Source organism: Prosopis cineraria, unplaced genomic scaffold (assembly GCF_029017545.1).
Source record: "Prosopis cineraria cultivar Desert tree isolate PC_DT_omini unplaced genomic scaffold, ASM2901754v1 PC4, whole genome shotgun sequence".
In the NCBI taxonomy this organism is placed as follows: Eukaryota; Viridiplantae; Streptophyta; class Magnoliopsida; order Fabales; family Fabaceae; genus Prosopis; species Prosopis cineraria.
The window spans coordinates 19,401,804-19,410,612 of record NW_026555335.1 but is presented as its reverse complement, the minus strand read 5'-3'; the positions used below and the strand labels follow the sequence as shown (position 1 = coordinate 19,410,612).

The following is an 8,809-nucleotide window of genomic DNA, read 5'->3' as shown; positions in this document are numbered from 1 at the left end:
TTTGAAATTAAATCCTCCCTGATTAATGCATTGCCTAAATTTCATGGGTTACCAAGAGAGGATTGTCATAGGTTTTTTGCTACTTTCCTATTGGTTTGTGATACTATGAAGCTTATGCATGTAAATGTTGATGATGTTCAAGCTAAGGCTTTTGTATTTTTCTCTTGAAGGTTTAGCAAAGGAGTGGTATTTCAACTACCCTTCTTATGTGAAAGTAAGCACATGGGCCGAGCTAAGAAGACTCTTCTTAGATAAATTCTTTCCAAATTCCAAGGTCACCAATTTGAGAAAGCAAATCTATGGGGTCCAACAAGGAGAGGATGAGAGTCTCTATGAGTATTGGACTAGATTCCAAGGCCTTTTGGCTAAATGCCCACACCATCAAATTTCTAGTGAGAATTTAGTCCAATATTTCTATGAGGGCTTGATTCCAAGAGACAAAGTTAACATTGATGCCGCTAGTGGTGGATGCTTGATTGACCTCACTTCCTTAAAGGCTTGGGAACTAATTGACAAGATGGCTTCAAGTGGTGCTCAATACTCTACAAGGGAAAAGAGAAATGTGAATATGGTAGGTTCCTCAGTTCTTAATGATTCATATGTGGACTTGCTAGCTGCCAAGATTGGGAGAATGTTGGCTCCACAAATATCTCAAGTGAGCAATGTAAGTACTTCTCAAGCACTTGTCCCTTATTCTTGTACTTTTTGTGACTCACCTATGCATGTAGAAAGCAATTGTCCTATTAAGTTTGAACAAGTAAATGCTATCTACAATGGAAAACAATCCTATGGTGGGAGGCAAGGGCAAGAGCTTATTCTAATACTTACAACCCTTCATGGAGAGACCATCCTAATTTCTCCTATTCAAATCCAAATGTGGCTTTAAAAGACAATCAACAAAGAGGAATTTTTGATATGCATGTTTTAAGTTGCAAAAAGTAATTTAATTTCAACTATTTTCTCAAATCTTTTTTTTAAATTTTTGGAATAAAGAAAATAAAAGGGTTTAAAAATTATTTTTTTTTTATTTTTATATTTATGATGGGAATTAAATCGCAATACTTGCAGAGCCTTATTGACTTTTACGGTAATACAATTATTCTTTATATCTGTAGAGAATTCAAACTCTCACACGATAAAAGAGTTAACAACTTAGTTTATTTACTTAAATTTTTAAATATTAATAATATCATTATTTTTTTTAGTGCATTCACACATATATACCTTTTTTTAAAGACTCTTAATCATCATACCTGTAAAGCCTTATTGACTTTTACGGTAATAGGATTATTTTAAATATCTGCAAGGATTCAAAAATCCTCACACTATAAAGGATTAAATATTATATATTTTAATGTGTAATTATACAATTCGCATTTTAAATATAGAAATCTTAATCGCTATACCTGCGAAGTCTTATTGACTTTCACGGTAAGATAATTATTCTAGAGGTCTATGGATATTCAAGAATCTCATATGACCAAAAGACATAATTGGCAAATATAATTATAATATAAATTCATTAATTAAATTAATTAAAATTATAAAAACCATATTATATTTTATTTACAAAAATTCATTTATTTATTTACTATATACAAAGTGATAATCACATCATCTGTGAGGATTTATTATCCCACACGATAACGTACTTAATTTAAATCTCAACAAGGATTCTTGAAATCTCTCATTGGACTTAAATATATTTTATTGATTTAAATTGTATATAAAAAGAGTTAATTTTAATAATGGGCCTTTTGAAACCCATATTTTATACGAAATTAATCCTCATATCTGTGAAATCTTATTGATTTTCACAATATAGGATCGTTTTAAATGCCTATGGAGATTCTTAAAATCTCACAACAAATAAATAATCAAGATATTTGCATTTTTGCAGTCGGTGCGTAATATTATGGTTGGCTAAATAATCCATGTAACAAAGACAATGGAAAGATAAAGAGATAAACTATTTTGACATTCCACTCCCTCTCTTAACTTAAAAGCATATTCTTTTAGGTTTTTTTTTTAAAAAAAAAGGCTTAATGCTTAGATAAGATTTTTAAAAGGAAACAATGAAAGTAGTGGTGATACCATCTAACAATTACAATAAATACGATTTACATGTTATCTATATCATCAACACTTAATTTATTTCTTGTGAATTTCTCATATCATATAAATATCATAATTTTATGGCAAACCTAATAAGATGTTAAACTCTCATTGTTATTCACAAATAAAGGTGTAATTTATTTAAGGCTCAAGAAGAACAAGTCCTTCCTGTGTTAGCTTTCTTCATGAATGCAAATGATAATGACAAGAACAAAACCTTTCCATCAATCAGGTAAATGATCAAACTATTAGGCATGATAATAAATAAAGAGAAAAAAAAGAAATACCTTTAAGGTCCAACTGCAAGACTACGAGAAACAGGGAGTAAGCATATGGCTACTCAGACCGAGACAGCCAACTATGTCCAGGCTATAGGAATTCAGTCCTCTTGTATGGTTCAAAGGGTAAATGTTGTACTCATGCATAACCCAGTTGGTTTTCTCTCCTCTTGGAACAAGCTCCCTCTCCTCCTCAGTTTTTTCTCGTTCTCGGTCTCTTTCTCTCTCCGGTGTTATCGGTCTCTCTTTCCTCTTCCTTTTTCTTCTCATCCGTTACTCTGTCTTTTATTTTGTCTAGTCTACTTCTCTTCTCTCCCTTGTGTTCTCGGTCTCTCTTCTCTTCTCTTGATTTCTTCTCTCTTTGGTGCTCTTTTTTTTTCTTTTTATGCTCTGTTTTCCTTGTTTGTTCTCCCTCTTCTCTCTGCGTTCTCGCTTTCGGTGTTCCTCTTCCTCAGACTGCTACTCTTATCCCCCCTTCTTGTACAAGTGCCCTCTTTTATAGCTAAAGCTCCTCCTTCCTCTTACCGTGTACGTTTCCTTTATCTTTTATCTGAGTTTTTGTTTACGTGTGTGTTTGTGAAATTGCTTTCTGCATTTTTCCTCTGTCTCTGTGTTTCTCTTTTGCTCGTGCATCTCTGCTGTGTGGCTGAAAGATTAGCTTTCTTCCTCTGCTTTATGTGTTTATCTTCTTTTCTACTGTCCTCATTTTCAGCCGGAAAGTATGGTGTTCTTGTGCTGCGTTTTTGCTCTGTTCTGTGTTTCACCTAACGTATGGCTAAACAGTTCAGGTCTAGTGTCTGCTACTCTCAGTTTCTTATTCTCTGTATCTTTCATGTAAGTGTGCACGTCCTATGCTGACGAAGATGCCCTTTATAGTTGCTCTTCATGTCTCTCGGTCGTGTGTTTCATGTGCAAGCTTTGGTCTCTGGTTTTTTTTTTTTCTCTTTCTCTAGTTCTGTGCTGGACGAAGAGCTGGACTATTGGCTAAACACTAAATTTTCTAGTGTTTAAACCTTTAGTTCATATCTGCTTTCCTCTACGTCTCTACTGTGTGTTTTGTGTGCACGTTTTAGCCTCTATCTTTTGCTTCTTTCTGGTTCTGCGTCTATCCGAAAGTCTGTGTAGGTGTGTGTTCTATGCATGCTTCTGCTTCTTTTTTTTTTATGTGTGTGCATCTGAATCAAGGGTTAGGGGGTGATGGTTCTGCGTCTGTCTGAAAGTTTGTGTAGGTGTGTGTTCTGTGCATGCTTCTGCTTCTTTTTTTTTCTTTTCTGTGCGTGTGCATTTGAATGAAGGGTTAGGGGGTGATGGTTAAAGATAAAACACTGATTATCTAGTGTTTCATCCGCTTAATCATTATTATTATTTTCTTTTTTTTAATGCTTTTTTTTAATTTTTCATATTATGTTAATCATGATTTTGAATAAGAGAGGAAAATTTGATTTTGAATTAAGTAAGAATATCTTTATTTTGTTAGAATATACTTTTTTTTAAAAAAAAGATAATATATATATATATATATCATCCTAAAAGGGATTAAATTTCATTTATATATATATATATATATATTTTGGTTAAATTTATTATTATTTTTATTGAATGTAAAATATGCCTGGACAAAATACAGTGTTCACAGTTGCCCCTTTTTACTTGTTTCTTATGTAAGCATATGAAAAGTTATATTTTTAATTCTTACATAAGTGACAAGCAAAGATAGAACATGTATTTTGGCCCGCCATGCAATATCTATGAAAGGACTTAGTTGCCCCTGACATGACAGGATATAATTAAATATATGACTATTGCATAAAAAAAAACACAATGACATGATTTGATTTGATGTTTTTTTTATGTGATGAGGTGATGTGATGCAAATAAAAATGATCAATTGACATAAAAAGATATCGTAAATAAATAACCATGACTCAGACCAAATATGAATGAAGAAAGAAACATATGCTTTGTCATCTACTTAAAAAACATATGATCAATTTTTGGTGGGTGTCTATCTTTATAGGGCTTTGAATAGTAAGAAAGTGCCTAGCCGTGTAGGGTTTTTGGTGAGTGCCTGTCTTTACAGGGCTTTGGATGGTACGGAAGTGCCTAGCCATGTAGGGCTTTTGGTGAGTGCCTGTCTTTACAGGGCTTTAGATGGTACAGAAGTGCCTAGTGATAGGAAATTAGTCGCTTATCCTCAAAATTACACTAAAGCTAACCCTAATGCAATATAGGGCCAACCCTAGGTCATCTCCCAAGGAATGGTTTTAAGTCTAATTGAAAGTTATCTAGTGAAATAAATCAACCAAAGTTTGTAGGAATTTAGTTATCTATCTAATTATCTAAACTAATTACCTAATATGCAAGTAATTAAAATGCTAGTGAAAGTGAGTGAAATGAACTTCCCTTTTTACAATAATGGAACCCTAGAGATTAGTTGATTTTGGACTCATTATCTTCTCATGATTAGGCTAAGTTTAGCTTCCCTTTCCTCTTGACTAAAGCTGTCATGACTTAAGAAAATTATCCTAAGCCAATTAACCTAATTAGCTAACCTCCCTAGACCTTAGATTAAAGTCCCTAGTTCAATTAACCAATTGGTGAAGACATTAGCCAAGTGATTCATTCAAAATCCTCTCTCAACAGCCATGGTCAAACACATAAATTGAGCAACCACAAGATTATGTCAAGCTACTCAACAACACAAGCATTAACACCACAAGATTATGCAATATTAACACAAGAAATTCACTAATTGAAAAACACAAGATTATGTGCCAAACAAAGAGTGGCAAAATTCAGTCATGGCTGTCCAAGGAAGAAATTAAATGAAACAATCCTCTCTCTTTACATCAACATCAAATTCAAATTAGAATTTATAAGCTAAGATGATTAAACCCTAGATTAAGGAATCTAACCATCTAGTAAAAAGAGAAGAGGATAGGAAACAAAAGAACTTAGCCAATTTGAAGCTCAAGACTCATCCTCCATCTTCATCTCTCTAGGATTCCACAAAGAAACTTAGCCAATCTTCATCTTCAAGAACCCTAGTGATTGCTTGTGAAGGCCAAACTCCATAGCTCTTGAATGATGAAAATGAGCTTCAATCCTTGTGAAAATGGAAGGGATGGAACGAAAATGAAGAGAGGAGAAGAATGGTATGAGTTTTGTGGAGGTTTGGTGGCTGAAAATGGAGGTTAGGGTGCTGGAAAATGAAGAATAAAAAAGAGAAAATGAAGAACACTATGAACAAGAGAGAGAGAATGTGGAAGATGAATGAGATATGTGTTGGATCCCATTTGGGACTTAAAATGGCGTGCTCCTTGGTGTCTCCCATCAGCTGAAGCTTAATTAAAATAAGGAAAAAGAAATTAAAATGTAAATGGGAGCCTTGTCACACTTGCAAGGTGGCAACTTCCTATTGGTTTGTAGATGATTCCAATGTGTGCCTAATTCACGTGCAAACCATCAGCCATTGTCCTCAAGGAGTGTTGACCTCAATTGCCCAATTGATGCACAAGTCACATGCCACCTATGTCACATAAATCACATAATTCAATTAAATAGCATATGATATAATAAAATCTAATTCATGTCCAGAATTAAATTCATAATTAGAAGGGAGAATTTATTAAATTAATCAAGTTTCAGGCTGCACAAAATTATATAAAAATTTTCACACAAAGGCAAACCAAAAACTAGGACAAACTAAGACACTTAAGAAAGTGTTGACTTTTTTATTTAATTACTCCCAAACTAAAATGAATTTTAAAAATATAATTTCACCATTCATCAACTGGACATAAAATGCACTTTGTCAATTTTTCTTGTACATTTTCTCAAAATTTCATTTTTTGGACCAAAATGCCCCTAGTGCACTGATATTAGAAACTTAGGCAAAGTTCCAAATCTAATGCAATGTGTGCACTTGAAGGTGATAAATCATTAATAAAATGGTCCTAATTGACAAATAAAAGTGGGTAACAAATGTGTTCTATCACCTAGCCATATAAGGCTTTTGGTGAGTGCCTGTCTTTACAGGGCTTTAGACAGTAAGGAAGTGCCTAGCCATGTAGGGCTTTTGGTGAGTGCCTGTCTTTACAGGGCTTTGGACGCTAAGGAAGTGCCTAGCTATATAGGGCTTTCGGTGAGTGCCTGTCTTTACAAGGCTTTTAACGGTAAGGAAGTGCCTAGTCATGTAGGGCTTTCGGTGAGTGCTTGTCTTTACAGGGCTTTGAGTTATAAATTGATATACTATTTGCAATGATAATTTTATTATGTATCCTCTCTCTTTCACTTCCTTCTTTCATCATTTTTTTTCTTGTTTTTTCTTATTATTCTTTTTTATTTTCATTAAATTTCTTGTAAATAAATAATAATAATAATAATAATGACAATACTAAAAATGGTACTAACATATGCCCTCATGCTAGGTAGAAGATATCATTGCTTTATGTAATCGTTTCGTTTAACCAACTCGTTCTCAAGATTTAGTGGCAACACATAGGATAGGTGGATAAAGGAATTTAGTGCAACTCGAAGAAGGTATGTGCCTTTGATTTCATCTAACATCCCAAGAATAGAACCTTTATTGTTGAAACTTGTGAGAATAAGGGAGAGAGTCTTGTATCACATGTAAAAAGTATAATATAAAGTGTTGTGTCTCTAATAAAGCTGATTTTACAAATAAGAAAGAATGCAATAAGGATCATGTAAGTAAGAGATTATACTTCATGAAAAGCTAGTTTATCGACTGAATAAACTATTTGGAGTCACAAGAAAGAGAGAAATTTAATAGGAGGAATCTCAAAGGAATAATAAAAAGAATCGGGACGAAAGAAGTTTCTTCAGTGGATCCTTTACAACATTTGCAACGAACTTCTATGTCACTATGAATATACGTAGTAAGAATTGATTATGTGAAGCATCTGTCCACCTTATTCCAGTAAAACACCAGTCTTTCAAACCCCTTAATATAATATTTCAGTTTGCTATAGATTTGCTTAAACCTCCCTTCTTTTGCCTTATCTTTTGCCTAGGTGCCCTTTCCGGGTTTCCAACCTAGCAGGCATCTTTGTTTGATCTCTCTTTCTCGCTTTTTTTTTTGCCTAGGTGCCCTTTTCAAGTTTTCAACCTAGCAAGCATCTTTATTTGATCTTTTTTTTTCTTTTTTTTGTTTTGTTTTATTTTTTTGCCTTAACTCTTGCCTAAGTTTCCTTTTCTGGTTTTCAACCTAGCAGGTACTTTAGCTTTAAGCAAAATATCTCTTCATAGCATCCGAATTTATAGGTTTTGACAATTCTTGTCCCTCCATATCTACCAAAATAAGGGCACCTCCTGAAAAGGCTTGCTTCACAATATAAGGGCCTGTGTATGAAGGAGCCCATTTACCTCGGCAATCTTCTTAATTCGGGAGGATTTTTTTTCAAGACTAGGTCCCCTGGCTTAAATTTTCTTGGACGCAGCTTATTATTAAAAGCCTTTGCCATCCTCTTTTGGTATAATTGTCCATGACATATGGCTGCTAATCGCTTCTCTTCTATCATGTTCAATTGTTCAAATCGAGTTTTAATCCATTCATCTTCTTCTAACATGAATTCTATGACTACCCTTAATGAGGGTATCTCTACTTCAATTAGAGTCACAGCTTCCATGCCATATACCAATGAGTATGGTGTTACCCCAGTTGACACACGCATAGTTGTGCGATACCTATAAAGAGCATAAGGAAGCATCTCATGCCAATCCTTATATGTGATTGTCATCTTTCCAATGATCTTCTTAATATTTTTATTAGCTGCCTCAACTGCCCCATTCATTTGAGGTCGATAAGGTGCTGAGTTATGGTGTTTAATCTTGAACTGTCCGCACAACTTCTGAACTTCTATCCCATTCAAATTAGGCGCATTATCTATAATAATCCATTATGGTAGGCCGTATCCACAGATAATGTTCATTTTCAAAAATCTAAGGAAAGCTTTCTGGGTAATGCTAGCAAAAGAAGCAGCCTCTATTGACTTTGTGAAATAATCGATAGCTACAAGGATGAAACGGTGCCCATTTGAGGCCTTAGGATTGATTGGACTGATAACATCAAGTCCCCATAAAGAGAAAGGCCAGGGGGCCACAAGGTTATGAAGCGGTTGAGGTGGGCCATGTATTCTATCAGCATAAATTTGGCATTTATAACACTTTTTGACATATTCAATGCAATCTCTTTCTATAGTTAGCTAAAAATAACCCTGTCTCTGAACTTGTTTGGCCTTAGTATGGCCATTAGCATGAGTTCCACATATTTCTTCATGAACCTCCTCTAAAATTTTTCGTGCATCCCTTGAGTCAACACACCGAAGCAATGTACCATCAAAAGTTCTTTTATATAGTACATCCCCACTAAGGAAGAAATTCATTACCATATG

General features: G+C 34.2%; 1 non-coding gene across 1 annotated transcript; it reads right to left on the bottom strand.

Moving 5' to 3' along the window:
• Positions 1-280: 280 nt before the first annotated feature.
• LOC129310205 (small nucleolar RNA R71) lies at positions 281-387 on the bottom strand. Its single transcript, XR_008593043.1, has one exon. It is a non-coding gene; the product is annotated as a small nucleolar RNA R71 (small nucleolar RNA).
• Positions 388-8,809: the final 8,422 nt, after the last annotated feature.